This window comes from Sylvia atricapilla, chromosome 1, assembly GCF_009819655.1.
Source record: "Sylvia atricapilla isolate bSylAtr1 chromosome 1, bSylAtr1.pri, whole genome shotgun sequence".
In the NCBI taxonomy this organism is placed as follows: domain Eukaryota; kingdom Metazoa; phylum Chordata; class Aves; order Passeriformes; family Sylviidae; genus Sylvia; species Sylvia atricapilla.
The window spans coordinates 71,693,279-71,709,411 of record NC_089140.1 but is presented as its reverse complement, the minus strand read 5'-3'; the positions used below and the strand labels follow the sequence as shown (position 1 = coordinate 71,709,411).

The window sequence follows — 16,133 nt, the reverse complement described above, 5'->3', positions numbered from 1 at the left end:
ATGACTGGGGAACCAGTCTTAAGTAACCTTGGAGGATTAGGATGAGGGGTTACAAATTACCAGCATGGAAGCATACGAGGTGGAAATCTTTTAAATTTTGCAGCCTTCTAAGAAAAGTATATGTATTTACAGACACCGCATGATCATTTGTACATTTTCAGCTGCAATCAAACCTTCATTTGAAATTCAGACATCTACTTAAATTCAAAATACCCTTGACTTCTTACAATGCAGACTGAGATTAGTGTCACTCTCCTAGAGTAACAAGTGTTACAGTAACAAGATATATGGACAAAAAATTACGAATTTGTCCTGGACACTGGGCTTCATAAACTGGAATCACAAAGTTCACCTGATGACTTCAAAGAAAAGCATAAGGAGCTGCAATTTCCACTCCTCATATGAAAGCTTTTGTGACAAAGAAAATTAGAGAAATTCCAAAAAGAAGAAGGAGGGGGAGAAAAAAGACCTCTTGTAAGGAAGAATAAAATAGCCCATGTGAAATGTCATCAAAAAAATTTGCTAGGCCCCTGCCTTCAGCCAAACATCAGGAACAGCAAATTATGTTCTTAGATAATGCGAATAGCAGAAAAAGAGCCCACAAAGATGTGGTGCAAAGGGTGTTTTCTTCTTCTGGGATTGACAGTATCAGCTGTCAAGTAGAAAGGCAGCAGCAGATTCACTGATTAGCTCAAGTAAATGCTAATACAAAACTCTAGGTCACTTCAAATTCTGTATATAGCTAGAGAAGGATCTTTCACAGGTGTCCTGGGGACTTTTCATCATTTTTATTACTATGCTGCTACACAACTTCTCCTGAAAAGGGAATGTATCTCTTCATGTGTAATACGCCACCATATTTTTTCCAGTGACACAGTCATTGAAGAAATTTCCCCCATCCACCACTCTCCTGCACATACACAGAGGTGCAGTAGTTCACGGTCTACTCAGATTTACCACTGCAACAAGTGACTCAAATGGTCAAAATTACAAAATTACAAAACTTGACTTTGTCAAGAATAATTTGTAACCATATTGATTTCTGTGACCAGGCTACAGCACATCCCACTGATGGTTTCGATGACAAAACTGGAGAGAGATGAGCCAGGGCAGAGGCAGGAATGATGAGCCCACAGGTAGAGGAAGGGGAAATTGCTTAAACTGCTTTGTCAAGAAAAATGCAATGTGCATTTGCAGCTTTAGTGTAAGGAAGATTTGTGGGTGGGTGGGTGCGGGTGTGTTGCAGGATTCAGTGCTGGCTGACCCCACAGGTCACTGCAACTACTCAAGGAATATACCTGGGACTGTATGAATCATAAAGTGGAGAAGATGAGGGAAAGCAAAAGCGCCACTTTTTAGAAAACGACTCAAAAATTATCTGCTGTTCATTGTGTAAACGACTTGGCCTAACAGACAGAAAAGTGTATGTGTCAACATTGTTATCAGGAAAGATGAAGATTTGGACTAAGTCCTAATCCTGAGAAGGAAGAACTGATCAGCCTGGGGAAAAAGAGTGACCTGTGGTTCTCAGCAATACTTATCTGAGAAATGAGAAAGATACACCTTGATTGAAACCTTTGGTAGGGACCAGCCATGACAGGCACTCTGAATAAGAGGATAAAATACTGATTTGAGCTACAGCAGAGTAGGAGCCAGGTTTGATTTTTTATCCCCAGATCTAAACTGACCCACTCCATGGATCTTAGCTCACTTCATCTCTTCATTTTCCTCTTTAGCATTTGCCTTTCATCTCTATTTAAATGACAAATCCTTTGGGCCAAGAAATCTGCAAATGGATGTGTGTATGTGTGCGCTACTGAAAAATACAGCGAGATTTTAATGTATTAATTATTGTCATGACTTTTTTAGTGCTTTTTCTTGCATTGTACTAGGTACTGTGCAGGCTGAGGTAGAAAAGACAGTTATTTCTCCAGAGGTTATTAAAATACAAAGTATGTTCATGTCAGACTCACAAGCAAGTTATTACTGCACAGTGAGTAGCCTACATCAGCTGAGGCATAGTACCTGTTCATAGCAGCACTCTTAGCCAGGAACAAATGGAAGATAATTCTTTTCAGCCCAGTCCACAGTGAAAAGGGATTGACAAAATCAAATTACATGGTGTTCTCTACCATCTGAGAGTACATACAGACAGTCACTGTGGCTCAGGCAGTAAGAAGGAACTGGTTAAACCGTGGTAAATTACACAGATACTCTGAGCCCTCAGAGAAGAGAGAATCGATGGATACAAACAGACAAGGGACAGGTAAGAACTTTAGTTTCACATAAATAAGTAAGAGGTTTCATGGCTAAAGTGGGGCTTTGTGACAATAAATGCAATCATGTAGAAGAGTTCTGCAGGTTACACGATAAATTAAAGGATATTTTTTACAGAAAATTAAGTATTTCTTGAAAAACATTTATATGTATCTTGTAAAATATTCCCAAAGCATCCATAACTTTGACCAATATGGAAAAGTACATTACTTTCTAATTTTGCTACAGTAACATTGAATGTGAAAAAGGGTAGTATCTCCATATTCTGACTAGTGCCCACGACTAACAACTCCTACAACAGTGGCATCAGATTATCACTGATAACCTCTTGTATCAGTTCCAGGGAAGATACCAAGATTTTGACTGCAGCTGGGTGACATACAGTGAAATTTGGTCATGTACTGATTCTATCCTATAATGATTATCCAACTAGAGGGATAGAATCTGATTTTTCATTTGCTGCCATCCCATGCATGCAGATGTGTGCTGGCTCCTCATTTATCCCAACAATGTAAGCTTTCATGTTTAAAGACCACACTGGTTGAGGTTTAGTTGATCTCCATGGTGTTTTGCATGGAAGAAGTCTCTGTCCTTTCAGGCCTTTTCTGTGGCAAGTTGAAGTGCTGGCTGCTTGTAGGAATGCTGATTAGTGCAATTATAACTTCATGTACCTGTTGAGGCAATGAAACTCCCCAGGCATTAGCTGCTATTTACCCATCTTATTTGTTACACTGACATTTTTATGCTCCTGCCAGGAATGATCAATCCAACATATTGGGAATGCAAAAGGTGAAGGATGCTGTTGTATTATTTTTAACAGCAGAGTTTCTTGGTTGCTTGCCATGACTGAGGGGTGAACATTGAAATACAAAGGTTTGGTTCAGCTGAACCTCTTTAAACTACCTATGTGTGAAACTTACCTGCCACCCTTCAGCTTGTTACTTTCACAACACAATTCTGTAATTACTGACTCCACAAGTAACATAACAACAGCTGTTCTTGTGATATTTTAATACCACTGGAATTAGGAGAGCTAAGAAATTCAGGGGTATATGACAGTTTTGAAAATATCTGTTTCAGTATGAGTTTAATCCAAAATGAAATTGTTTTTGCTATCCCTAGGCAAAAGAGGCATCAGCTAAACACTGAAGGAAAAACTGGTGAGCGGCCATGATGGTCAGGTTTATTCAACTCAGAAGTAAAGCCATTCCTTAAAGAAAACCTGTGTTTGTTTGAAAGAGTTTACATGTACCAAGAGAAGCAGAGGAATAGCTAACATGGTAGTCGACTGGAAAATTGAATTTCCAGAATAGTTTTGAAAATAAGTCTTCATCTTCAACCTAGACAAGAGGACTGAAGTTCCAGTTCCAGATGAACTGCACTGTTAATGAATAAATACAACTACTTCAAGGACAAACCAAAAATGTTATTACTATTTTTCTAATTACCATCATTCCCATTGACTTTCACTGAAATGGGGCAAGACAGACATTCAAGAAATCATGAAACTGAAAGAATTTGCAGTATCAAGTTACCTACTTGGGAAGCAGCTGAGAGGTTCAGACAGCAAGCTAAGAAAAACCAGAGAGATTTCATAATGTTTCTACAAAATCAGCAAGCTCTGATTCACATTTTGCTCCTTTGTTCTTTTGTATCTCACAGTGGGAATCTTTTTCACCCTAAAATATCTATAGAATAGGCAGAAATGGAGAAGTTCCTCATGTGGCTTATGAAGGAACTAATCAAAGCATCTGCTGCTGTTCTTCATCACTTCTAGAAGGGCCTAGACTGTGTAACAAACTCAAATTAGAACAAGGCATTCCGATTCATTGGAATAATCTCCTTCTACAATTTTGGAGACCTCACTGGCAAAAGGACATTGACAAAGAACAAAACTATTTAGAGACTGAGAACAAATATGGGGCATTGCAGGGCTGCATGCAATCACTGGGATCCATTGGTCAAACCATTACTCTTTCAGTGGCCAAGCAGACAAGGAGGAATTGACAGATGATGGGAATGTGATTTGTGTCACCTTGTTCCTTAGGTATTTGCAACAGACTAGGACTAGGAAGACACCAGGGCAGTTTCAACACTATGAGAAGCACATCTTGATCGAAGAATGGTAAAATGTGACATTATCTCAGCCCTTACAATTGCCTGGCTAATCCTTGATCACTGCAAATAGATCTACAGGACTGGGCCTAAAGACTTGAAAGATGTGGCATTCAAACTTGAGAAAGCAAGGCTCCCCACCCCTGGGAAAAAAAAAAAAAAAAAAAAAAAAAAAAAAAAAAAAAAAAAAAAAAAAAAAAAAAAGCGCAGAAAAGAGTGAAGAGAAATTCTCTTAGACTGAGATTTCCCCTTTATAAATTCAGAGTAAGGTCCCTCTTTATCTTTGGAAGAGGCTGGGCAAATTCTGAAGTGTGGAGTTACAAAGTGAGACATTCAGGTTATTTTGCAGATACTGCAGCCTGTAGTGAACCAAAAGTGGCTGTTTAGTCTTTAAATCCCACATGGACATCTTCTATTGGCTGGAAATAGTATTTCACCTAAATAGCTTAGAGAACAAGGCCATATATTCCTAGCTCACACCGTATTTAGTTTTTGTGCTGGTGACTGAGATTCATGGATATTTTGGTCACAGTTGGAAGGCTTTAGGCATTCCACAGAGACTGCAGAGGCAGAAGTTGCCCCTTGGAATTTTCATTCTGGCTAATTGTTGTCAGTCCACAGGCAGGAATGCTTGCTTTAGAAAAGAGCCACAGAAAAGAGAGGCATTGAGACAGGATGTTGTATCTTGAGTACTCATTCTGATTTCCAGATACGAGATTAGTTCAAGAGCTGAAAGCAATGTTTTTCTCCGTTCCGATCTTGGTGTCTTAGACCCATGAACATTCAGTTCTTCTTTGAACCTTCTTATATTCTCCACCTCATGGCAGGTAAGTGGTTTTCAGCCAATCTTGATCAATTTTCACAATGCTAGCTGAACATTTCACTCAGCTAATGTAGGCATGCAGGACTCTTCATTGGCTCATGTGATCTAATCTGCTAATTCTATTATCATTATAGCTGTCAATAGAAGGGGGCTGAGGAAGAAAAGCACCACCCTGACAGTATCTCTCAAAAATAAAGAAGTTTTTTTCACACAGATAGGGACTTCAAATCATGAACCACAAATTCATATAATTGGCTGGAAGATAAATATCTTATGCTCATGATATGGAGAACACAACAGTTCCTGCACTAACTTTTTCCTTTTTTACAAAAATACAGGAGCCCTTCTTTAATATTATTAATTCCACTCTGACTGAGAAAATAAAAATAAAAAATTAAAAGAAAAGAAAAAAATGCCCAGCCTTATTAAAACTAATCAGAATACGACACATCTAGGAATGAATAATGCCCAAGGAGACCTCAGGGTTAGAGTGGGCAGTGAATTGACAATGCAACATGGCAGGGAACAAGAGAGCCTGCAAATGTGGTCTGTCATAAAGAGAGATAGACTGTGTCCAGAAAGCTCCCGTGGGAATGCTCTGCAAATATTCACTGAGTTCCTGACCTGTCATTGCTGAAAAAAAAAGAAAATAATGAGGGAACTAGGGGAAGTTCAAAAAAGAGCAACCAGGCTATCTATAGGCTGGGAAAACTCAGCTGTGGAAAGACTAAAATGGCCAAATAATGGCAGTGGTACTTAAGTGGGTTTTCAGTGTGATTTGGTTGAGTTCACAAATATATGCAAAGCAGAATTCAGCTTCTTTACCCTGATTTGCCTTTTGTAGTATCTTACAGAGTCCTTAAAAGAAGAATTTTGCCAACATAGTGGCTGTGGGAAATAGCTTGAAGGCTTTCCTAGGGAGCTGTCGTCCAAAAAAAAAAAATCAGATTTGTTAGCTGGTGTGCAACAAGCCAATAATTACACACTCAAGATTATTTATTTCACAGTTGCACAAGCCTGAGTGCTTGGTGGTATTCCACAAATCAAGCACATCAGCTATCAAATTTTCACAATTTATACATCTCAGCAAACAAAGGTATTAATGTTGGAATTCATTGGCTGGGATGAGTAGTGGTTTAACCTCGGTGGCCTATTCAGGAGGCTTCAACCTGAGACCACGGGAGGCGGGATACTGAAAGGATGGAAGTTGGCATGTTGATAGAATCATTCCATAACAGGCCATGTTTCTGGTTCTGGTTCTCAGTTGGTTCAGATATATATATATATGACCCGTCACATATAAGGTCATGCTCCTGTTCCACATTCAGGATTCAACCCCTGCCCTCAGATCCCTCCATATATTTTTAATTTCACCACGCCCCTTGGTCTTTGAATGCTGCCTCTCAGATCATGCGGTTTCGGTGTTTGTTATTTTACCATCATTAAAGTGGTCAATTTTTTTGGCAACTCCATTGTTCCCACCCCTCTATTTTTGCCATGCTCACCCAGCCAGACCAGACTCAGGATCACAGTGAGCTGGACTGTGACAACTGGCAACAAGTTACATAGTTTTCTATTAGTTAGTGTCCTATCTTCTATTGGTTAATGATTCTCTTGCTTCTCATGCTAATTAATCTTTATGCTCAATCTTTCTCTTGAGTTGTGGGGTTTCTTGGGTCGATGCTCCATGAGTCGGCAGTCATGATCTCTCCCTGCCAGAATTACCTTTTACCCCGTTGGAGTTGATTTCAGCACAATCGCTGAGTTAGTTTCCTCCTTACCTTGGGAGTTCTGCCAGTTGTCCTTGCGGCCCACGAATTCTGCATTCTTTGCGTCTACTATCAATGGAACATCCTTCTTCCCAAGCTCTGGTAACCTCCCCCTAGGTCCAAGATCACTGTAGCATGTCAGGCCCTAACCCTTAACAAGGCAACTCTACCAACAAGTAATTTGTTTTTCTTACTCCTGGACATCACTTAGACACTGCTTATTAGCTGCTTTTCGTGGATTAAATCTCCCTTCTTGTTGACTACTCTGGAGAGTAAACAAAGATCAAACATCTTTCATAAAGAACGTCTTTCTTTATGAAAACTTTACATATTCCACAGTTTACAACAAGCCCAGCACCAGTTTGAGCTGCGCTGTGACATGGTGCTTCAGCACTGTAGAAATTAAAGCACAAGCAGCAAGATTGCTACCTGAATTCCTAGTGCTCAGGGTATTTAAATTATACTAAAAGCCTTGAAATAGTCCAGAAACAGGACATAAAGATGGCTTAGAGCCAGCACAGATCCATCCTTAAGACATACAGCATGCAGAAATTGTGAAAGGTGGGTAGGAACGAGGGAAGAAAAAAGGAAGATAAAAAGAAAGAAAAATAAGGTGACTTTAGATTTGCTAGTAGGAAAAAAAAAACCCACATAAAGGTCAAACCTAAGACTGTGGAGATGCGAGAGGCAAATGGCAGAAAGCTTCACTTCTTGCAACATTTGCCATGAATCTTTAGGGGAAACTGTGCAGCTGAATTGGAGTGGACTCTTGTCAGGTAAATAATAAACTGGCTGGCAATTTCCGTCTTGTAATTTAATATATAGATTAAGAAAATGCAAAGCCTTTTTTCGAGCTGTATTTAGGTGGCTGGGGGGCGGTGGGGGGAGAGGTTGTACAAAATGAATGTGTGAAGAGGGGCCCCATGAGTCCCACAGCAAAAACTGAGATTTCAGTCCATTCTGCGTTAGGATTAGTCATAACCTCCTGAGTGGGGAGCCCTCTGGGAAGAGAGGGATCGAGCAAAGGCAGGCACCTGGAAAATCCCCCTCCGCTTCTTTCCATTCACATAGAAACCGCCACATGCGACCACGAAGTGTCATCTCCATTAATAATTCACCGAAGTATCTTGATTCATCAAGTCCATGAACTTCCTGGGAAGTGTGGGAAAAGACCAGCGGGGCATCTCAGATGTCGAGAGAAGGACTTATGACCAGCTCGCAGAAGGAGAAGCCGCACAGCACAAACACACAGCTCAGAAGAGAGGAGCGTGCCTCTGCCTCCTCTTTATCCCCCCTCCCCCGATTTTATTCCGCTTTAGCTATCGCTACCAAACGATTGGGAAGGAGCTGGCTGCTCTCCACCTCAAGCACGGAGCTGCTCTCGGGGGAAAAGGGGGGCTCGCTGGCACAACCCTCCCCCTTTGCCCTCCCACCGCATTCAGTTGCAAATCCCTGCCCGCCCGGAGGAATCGGCTCCGCGCCCGCTCCGCGCCCCCCCGGCCCCAGTGCGGCATCTCCGCCGGCCGCGGCAGCCGCAGCGCCGGCGCCAGCGGTGCGGGTGCGCGTATGTGCGGGCGCGTGTGCGCGCCTGCCAGGGAGCCAAGCCGAGAGGGAGGAGTTTGGCTTTTTTTTCCCCCCCCCCCTCCTCCTTTCTTTTTTTATTTTTTTTTCCTTTTTTTTTTTTTTTTTTTTTTTTTATTAATCAGGAGCAGTGAATGGAAACCAATCAGATAGAGAGCCCCCTCGGCTCGGGCTGCCTGCATGCCGGAGTTAAAAAGTGCTGCTGGCCGAGCGGGAGCCCTAGTGCGAGGCGGGGAGGCTGAGCGGCGGGAGAAGGGGCTGGGGAGCTGCGCTGCCGCCGACCCGGGCGAGGCTCGGCCGCGTCGTCCCTGCGTGCCGGTAAGGAGATGCGGCTCTGCACCTCTGGAGGGGCAAGTTGTAGCTCTCACCAGCCAGCCGCCTTCTGCTTTTTTCTTTTTTCTTTTCCCCTCTTTTTTGATTCTTTCTGCTGTGCTTATTTGGAATGCTAATTAAGGGGGGGGGGGGGCGGCGGACGAAGGAGGGGGACAGCACTTATTTTGCGAAGTTGGCAGCTATCTTGTGCCGGGGTGACCCCCCCTGCGCTCCGCGCCCTGCCCGACGCTCAGGGGCGTGTGGGGACCACGTTTGCTGGCGCTGTAAGTCAGGCGAAAGGATGCGGCGTTTTCCTGGGGATTGTCATCGCCAGCAAGACACTTCGGGCGAGGAGAGGTGATGAGAGCGGGAGAAGGGTCGTGTGTGCTTGGAAGAGAAGAACAGTAATAATTAGTGACAACAACAGCAAAAGGATGAATAACTAGAAAATAATAATTTTTAAAGTCCGTCACGGTTTCTTGGTACTGCCGAGTTGCTGTGAAATGAATACAGGGCAAAACCCTTCGGATCATAAGCGAAATCCGAGGCAAAGTGCAGAACTGAATGTGGAGCACAGTTGAAATGAGGCGCTCCCTCAGTGAAAAGAAGGGGGCAGAGCGAGCAGATCTGGGGACGTTACAGGAATTGACAAATGTGAAGTCTTTTATTTGATAAAAGAAATGAGTTGGGGAGTGCTGGAGGAGGTGAAAGTAAGAGGGTAGGCGTATAGGCATTTTTACAGGAAAGAAGTTGGGTAATTGGAGAAAGCAAGCACTGAATTTGGCGGTGTAGTAAATGTTTCTAAGGAGCTGGTAACATACTTTCTGTGTCAGCTAGGTTGAACTATTTATGTATTCAGATGTATGTAACACCTACTTACATGCACACACAGGGAAAACAGTTTGCATACTACATCTGTGCATTCTTATGCAAAAGGTTGAGTCAAGAGAGAAGCAATAGCATTAGAGGTCAGTGGCTGTGGAAAGGAGTCCTGTCACTGCTGCAATAAAATCCATATTTTACGGAGAGTTAAATGCAGTACTTTTTAAGTGCAAGTGGATGGTCACCTAAGTAACTCCTGATGACATTCAAGGTTCGAGAAATTTAACGACTGAAATTACTCCCAGCACGATCGCACAGCTACTACTTTTATACAAATTGAGAAGATAGGACACCTTTTTTCTTGTGTGTGGTGTGGGATTTTAAAGTTCTGTTAGCAGTGCATGAAAGATTGACTAGCACAATTTACTTATGGAGTGTAAGGTCAGTCCTTCCTCCAGATTTATTGTTCTTCTAGCACAGCTGGAATAGAGAGTACACTTCTTGTCTATTCAAGAATCTCTCAGAATGGAATGTACATCCTATATGTGTACCTCACGAGCTACATGCATGAACACTTGTGCAAGGAGAACATTACAATCAAGAGCAAGGTTATTTCCATTCTCTTTTGTCACAGGACCATGTGTAGTAGCATTCTGGAGATGACATAATTCCAAGGGACTAAAATTACGTGATCATGCAGACCTCTTTGGTTTTAATCAAAATAGACATAGCTCTCCCAGTCAAGATAAAGGCTTATTTCCTGTATTTGCTGGGCTGAAATCTCTATTATGCAGACAGATCTTTGCAAAAGTACTTGCATGTTACTTAAAACATTCCATAAAATTGATTAACATCTGTTCCTGAGCAATATAATGCTATGGGTAATGGTGCATCCCTATTCATGTCTTTTTTTCTAATTCCAGTTTAAGGGCAATAAGTTTGCATGTCACAAGAGAGTCGGGTAGGGCTCGGAGGCTTGTGATCAAGATTAAGTAGATTCCTTTATCATGGATATATACAGTTTTAAAGGCCTGGCAGCAATGACACAATTGGATAGCTCCTTTAAAGAGCCCAAACATGCTAATAAAGACTGCAAGGCTGAATCTCTTTTTCCTCTCCTCTCAGATGTTATCTGACACAGCACCAGTAAATATATAATCTCATATGCTTCTGGCTTTCAGCTGCACCATAATCTTTCTGGACATAGTTCTAGTGGTTTGCAGTTGACTTTTGAGCTGGAGAAGGGAAGAAGAAAACAGCCAGTCTTTTCAGAATAACGTAATCAGAGCAGCAATACTTTTTTTTTTTTTTTTCTTTTCTCAGGGAAAATGGCATTGATTCAGTCCTGTTGTAGCTCTCTGCAATTATCCTTTGCAGTCATTTAAGTAACTGGGGTCCCTGTAGGGACTTATTAGTCCCTCTAGGTATTTCAGTTTTCACACCAGTTCACAGCTCTTGCATATCTCCATGCCAGCACTCTAAAGATTGCATTTATAGACACAGTCATCATTTTCTAACGAAGTTATTCGGCTAGAAATGTGCATCTTTACTTCTGACTCTTCTCTCCCTCCTTCCCTTCCTCCCTCCCTTCTTCCCTTGCACAGCTCTTCCATGCAAACAGTAACCTGCCGCTCAAGGCAGCCTTCCCTTTCATAAAGTTTGCATTTTGCCATCTGCTGTTTCAATAATATTTAGTTGAGAGACTTCCTTCAAAGCAAAACATACACATGTTAAAAAAATGTGGGTTTTTTTTTTCCCTTGCTTCCTGCAGAAGATCTCAAAACTAATGTGAACTTGATAGAAGTTATGAATGCGCCTGTGCTCTCACCAGCTGCGATCCTTCCCTAAATGAGTAACCCTCTTCTCAAAGGCACACTGAGTTTCTCTGGGCAGGAGCCTCCCTCCAGAACACTGTCCCCTCAAGTGTACTACATCATTTTTGCTCTGACTGGAGAAGTTTTCAGCACTCTGATATGCTGCTTATTAATAGAATCCTGCAGTATTTGGGGGTTTGGAAGGAACCACTGTTGGGTTTTCTGGTGGGTGCCTTTGTGCTGTGTGGTGGTCAAGCAACATTTCTCTGTTGTTAAATGAAAAGGTTGTCTCTGTCTCATGCTTAACTGAGCTTTTCAGTGTGTCACCTGCCCCTTGTTGACTACTTTTAAATTATGTCACCCTTCCAGTGCAATCTTGCAGCATTATGGCTCGAGATGTGCAGGATATTGCTTATGGATCTACTTGGAAATGGTGGCTAATTACTAAAATGAAAGGTAGCTGAAATCTATAAAAAAGAGTGGGTAGAATGTATTTCAAGCAGCAGGCCCCACTGTGATGGTGCCTCATCTTACATAATGGTTACAATTCCTCTAGTGGCTCTGCTGCAATTATACCAGAATGAAGTAGAATTGGTTTTCAGTATCTTTTGATTATCATAAGCGTATGGGAAAGGCTTTGCCTTGGAAGCTGGGTGTTAGGGAGACTTTTTCATTAACCCCTTGAAGACCTAGATAGCTGCAGTAGCTGCTCCTGTGTCTTCAGAGGCTTTGCATCATTTGGGGTTTACTTTTTTCCTTTTACTTTTTTTTCCTTTTACTTTTTTTCTATATAATTTCTTGAGTTCATAACTCTTAGAAACAGGGCTGATAAACTAAGTTGTGGTTATCCTGACTGTCATGGTGGGGCCAAATTCAGGACCTTTTCAATGCAAATCTTTAAAGTGAATCCCCCATCCAGTGCACAAAGTGAGGAGTTCTGTGCCACACAGAGCAAATCTCTTCTGCTGACTGTATGCAGGATTCAGTTTGCAGCATAAACACCATTCACAAGTTTAAATGTGTTCTGGTTGAGATAAAAATCCAGTAGCAGCTGGTTTGCTCCTGCTGCATGCTTAGTCATGGCAGACCTTTCCAAGGGGTCTGAAAAAAACTATGCTGTGTGAGGAAAAAGATATGGCAACTTGCCTTGTTTCATTTGGGATGGGGAGAGACGAGATGTAGCGTGAACATTTAGTATTAAATACAGCTTTTAATTGTCTTTATTACTTAAAAAAAGGTACAGGGCAGATTATTAGTCCTTGTTTTAAAAACACCCTTGAAGAATGCATAATTAATACAAAACATCAGCAGAAAAAGTCATCCTCTCTGGGTTGTGCTGTGAGTGATGCTGCAGTGGAATTAGGTGGGGAAAGTGCTGAATAAAAGCACTTTTAAAGTTTGAGTGTGAGTACTTCGTTTCCAGTTGGGCTTTCTATGCTGTAAATCTCAGCCTAAGAGTCACTTTTTGGTTCTTCCCCAATGACTGGATCATATTTGTTGGGAGTCCATCGAGGCTCAGGTTCCTAAGCTTCTCTAGGGCACTGCTGTGTGTCCTAATCCTGATCACCCATCAGCTACTTTCCCACCCCATTTCATGAAGGCTTATCCCTCTTTGTACCTGTGACCATCTCCTTATTCCTGGTGGGTCTGGTTGCCACCATTGTCTTTTACATTATTCATTTTCCTGGTTGTACATTTGGCACTGGAAGGCCCAAACAAAACCTGTAAATATTTGAGTTTGTGCTTTTGTTTGTTTGTTAGGAAGATCATTTCCAGAAGAAATTAGGATAACTGAATTTCAGGAGTGTTTGTAGTGTGAATTAATGTCACTGGTTGGTACATCCAGTCTTATGGAGCCTCCTGCGCCTTGACTATTTGTCACTTTCAAAACAAACCAGAAAGGATAACTTCCTCTACAGCTGCAACCCTCTGAGCAGCAGTGAGGATCATTGCTGATGGGGAAGGGTGAGGGGAGCCTGTGAGCCCTGTCAGGGTGGAAAAAGCTCAACTGGCATGGTGTCCTTCCTGAGTTAGGATGTTGGACCTCCGAAAAGAATCTTTAAGCAAGAAGTGATTGCTTAACTACAATGGTGCCAGAGCATTTGATAGCACCATCCAAGATAGAGTGATGCTGCATAATCTTTCTTCACACCCAGCCACAAGACACCCTCTCCATACCCTCCTCTGCACCAGGCACATAGACAAAAAGTGCTTATACATTTCCATCTGGTCTCATTCAAGAACACTGCCAGCCTTGCTATGTTTTAAGTAACCTGTTCAATAATGGCTTTATTCTGGCATTGTGGGCAAATATTTTATGGGTTAATTAGCCTCTCTTGTCAGGCTATGCATATATATTTATATATAGTCAGAAAATGCTTAGTTCTAGCCAGAATGTGACCATTAGATTTCATTTGCAACATAAATACCCATTGTAACCCCTCAGCTCTTCCCTAGTGACAACCGCAGTGCACAGAAGAGAGCACTTTATGAATGAGATCCGTCCTGTCCTATCTGGGTACCATAATTCCTCTCAGCTAGACTAATTTCATTATCGTGCTGTAATGTTTACAGCTGCCTCTGAGATAATAGGTAGTGTATCTTTCCAGCATTCCCACTTCTGTATCTAATCGGTGAGCCAGAGCAGGAGAACCTAGGAGAAGGGTCAGCAGGAATTGAAAATTAGCACAAAAATTAAACACTAGTGAAGTTTCCCCAGGTACTGCAGGTGCGTGCCTGTCTGGTGGAAAGCAGAGCTGCCTGTTCCCTCATTACAATTGGCAGCTAATAGCTTCTATAAGCACAAAGGCTGCTTAATCAACACGATCATTAGCATGTAGCTCTGCTTTGTTGTGAGGCAAACACCAAACTCAAAGAGAATACTTCCCTCTGATGGTAATTCCACTTAGCACTGAAGGTCATGGTGGTCCAGACTTTCGTGAGAGGCCGTGGAGTGGTGGTAGAGCCACTTGTGCCTGTGGAGCCCAGCTGGGGTGCTGACACTGCAGCACTGGGGCCAGCCTTCGTACTGACAGCCTCACTCCAGGGAAAACCCTCTCTCTTAGAAAGATGTGTCCTCCACCTTCATCCTCTTAGATCCAATACCATAGCAAGAATAATTAAAAGCACGATTGCTTTTAGTTTTGCCCTGAGGACTCAGGTGAAATCTGTTTCCTCACTGAATTGATTCACTTTGAGTGCCTGGTGGTTTGTAACTTTAGGATGTCATTACTCTGGCAATCATTTGAGAAAAGTATCTTCATGGACAAAAAGAAAATTGTATAGCTTATAGTAGTCTGCAAGCCCCCCTCCTCCCCCTTCCCCCATAACCTACAGTTCCTCTGTGGATGTTTGGGAGTCTCACTTCAAGTAAGGGACAAAGTGTAGCTCATTGACGTGAGGCCTTCACTCAAAAGCTGTTCAAGTATTCCACAATTCCACATCTTCACCACATGGCCCCACTGTGAGGCTGGCCTGTATAATTGGCCGTGTTTTACAGCAGGGAAAGCAAATCACCATGGAGGTGAGTGACTTGCCCAAGGTCACAGGAGGAGATCATAGCACAGCAGGGATGCTCAACCCGGCTCTTACAGCAAGTACAGCTTGCAGTCAACCCACCTGCCTCTCTCCTGCTTTCCTTAGTTGTTGTAGTTGATCAAAGAATGGATGGGGGGAAGAAGTCAGATTTGGGTCTCTTTTTTTTTCATCCAAAAGAAAGCCAATTATTTTTCTCAAGGACTCCTTGAATCTGCTTTGACACTCTCTCCCCAAAGGATTTTCTGGATGTTTTTTGCTTGTTTGTTCAGCCATGTTTTCTGTGGAAGGGAAGGGGGAAGCTGGTTAGCTCCAGAGCTGTCTGAGACAGGACTTGAGTGTCTTATTCCCAGGAGAAAGTAATCTGAGCTGTCCCCAGGCAAGGTGGCAATGACCTTACTCTCTGCATTGGCCGAGTTGGACTGGCCACAGAGTTTCTTTACTATTCCCTGCTTCACACATTCCCACCTACTTATGCCTGTGGGAGAGAAGGGGATAAAAAAAATCTCATAAAAGGCTGCATATTCTGCATGCTGCTCCCTGTGGTTTGGGGCAGCCAGAGGTCATACCACACTATCTCTTGTTCGTGTCCATGCCTGCATGAATTCATTTCAAAGCACCCCTGCTCTGTAAACATCTAAGGAGTAGTATTCCTAGCACATAGATATGAAGGTGAGTCAAAGGGAAGTTACTTGAATAAGGACATGGTGTACACCGGTACCCCTGACACGGGTATTGATCTCAGTGTAAATAAAATAGAGGGAGAAGTAGAAAAAGACTCATAAAAAAAGACACATTAAATTTACAAGTTATGTGGCCAGTTTAGATTGAAGTAGTACCAGGTCCTGAGCTCTTGTGCCACCTACTATGACCTAATGCTTTTGGAGCTGGCCTGACAAACTGATCAAGCTCTACAAGAATTTGAGAGAACCTATTTCCTCACTTTCATAGTGTGAAGAGTGCCCTGGCAGATCACAGAGCAGGAATATATAGAAGTAGAATCTCTTTCAGGGAGCAAATTTCTTTTGTGAAATTGGTGCACAATTTAGTTGTCAATGCTGAAAGGGAAAAAGATACAGAAGCAAC

The 16,133-nt window shown here is 42.3% G+C and overlaps 1 protein-coding gene and 1 long non-coding RNA gene across 2 annotated transcripts in view; both read left to right on the top strand.

Annotated features, from left to right (window-relative positions):
* The window catches only part of LOC136365611 (uncharacterized), a 671,431-nt gene that overhangs the window by 149,048 nt on the left and 506,250 nt on the right, over positions 1-16,133 (top strand). The gene's annotated exons all lie outside the window — the stretch shown is intronic.
* LOC136365605 (cadherin-6) overlaps positions 8,684-16,133 on the top strand; it is a 104,236-nt gene continuing 96,786 nt past the window's right edge. The window contains exon 1 of the mRNA XM_066326210.1: positions 8,684-8,883. The gene's annotated coding sequence lies outside the window, so the exon portion shown is untranslated. The remainder of the gene's footprint in view (positions 8,884-16,133) is intronic.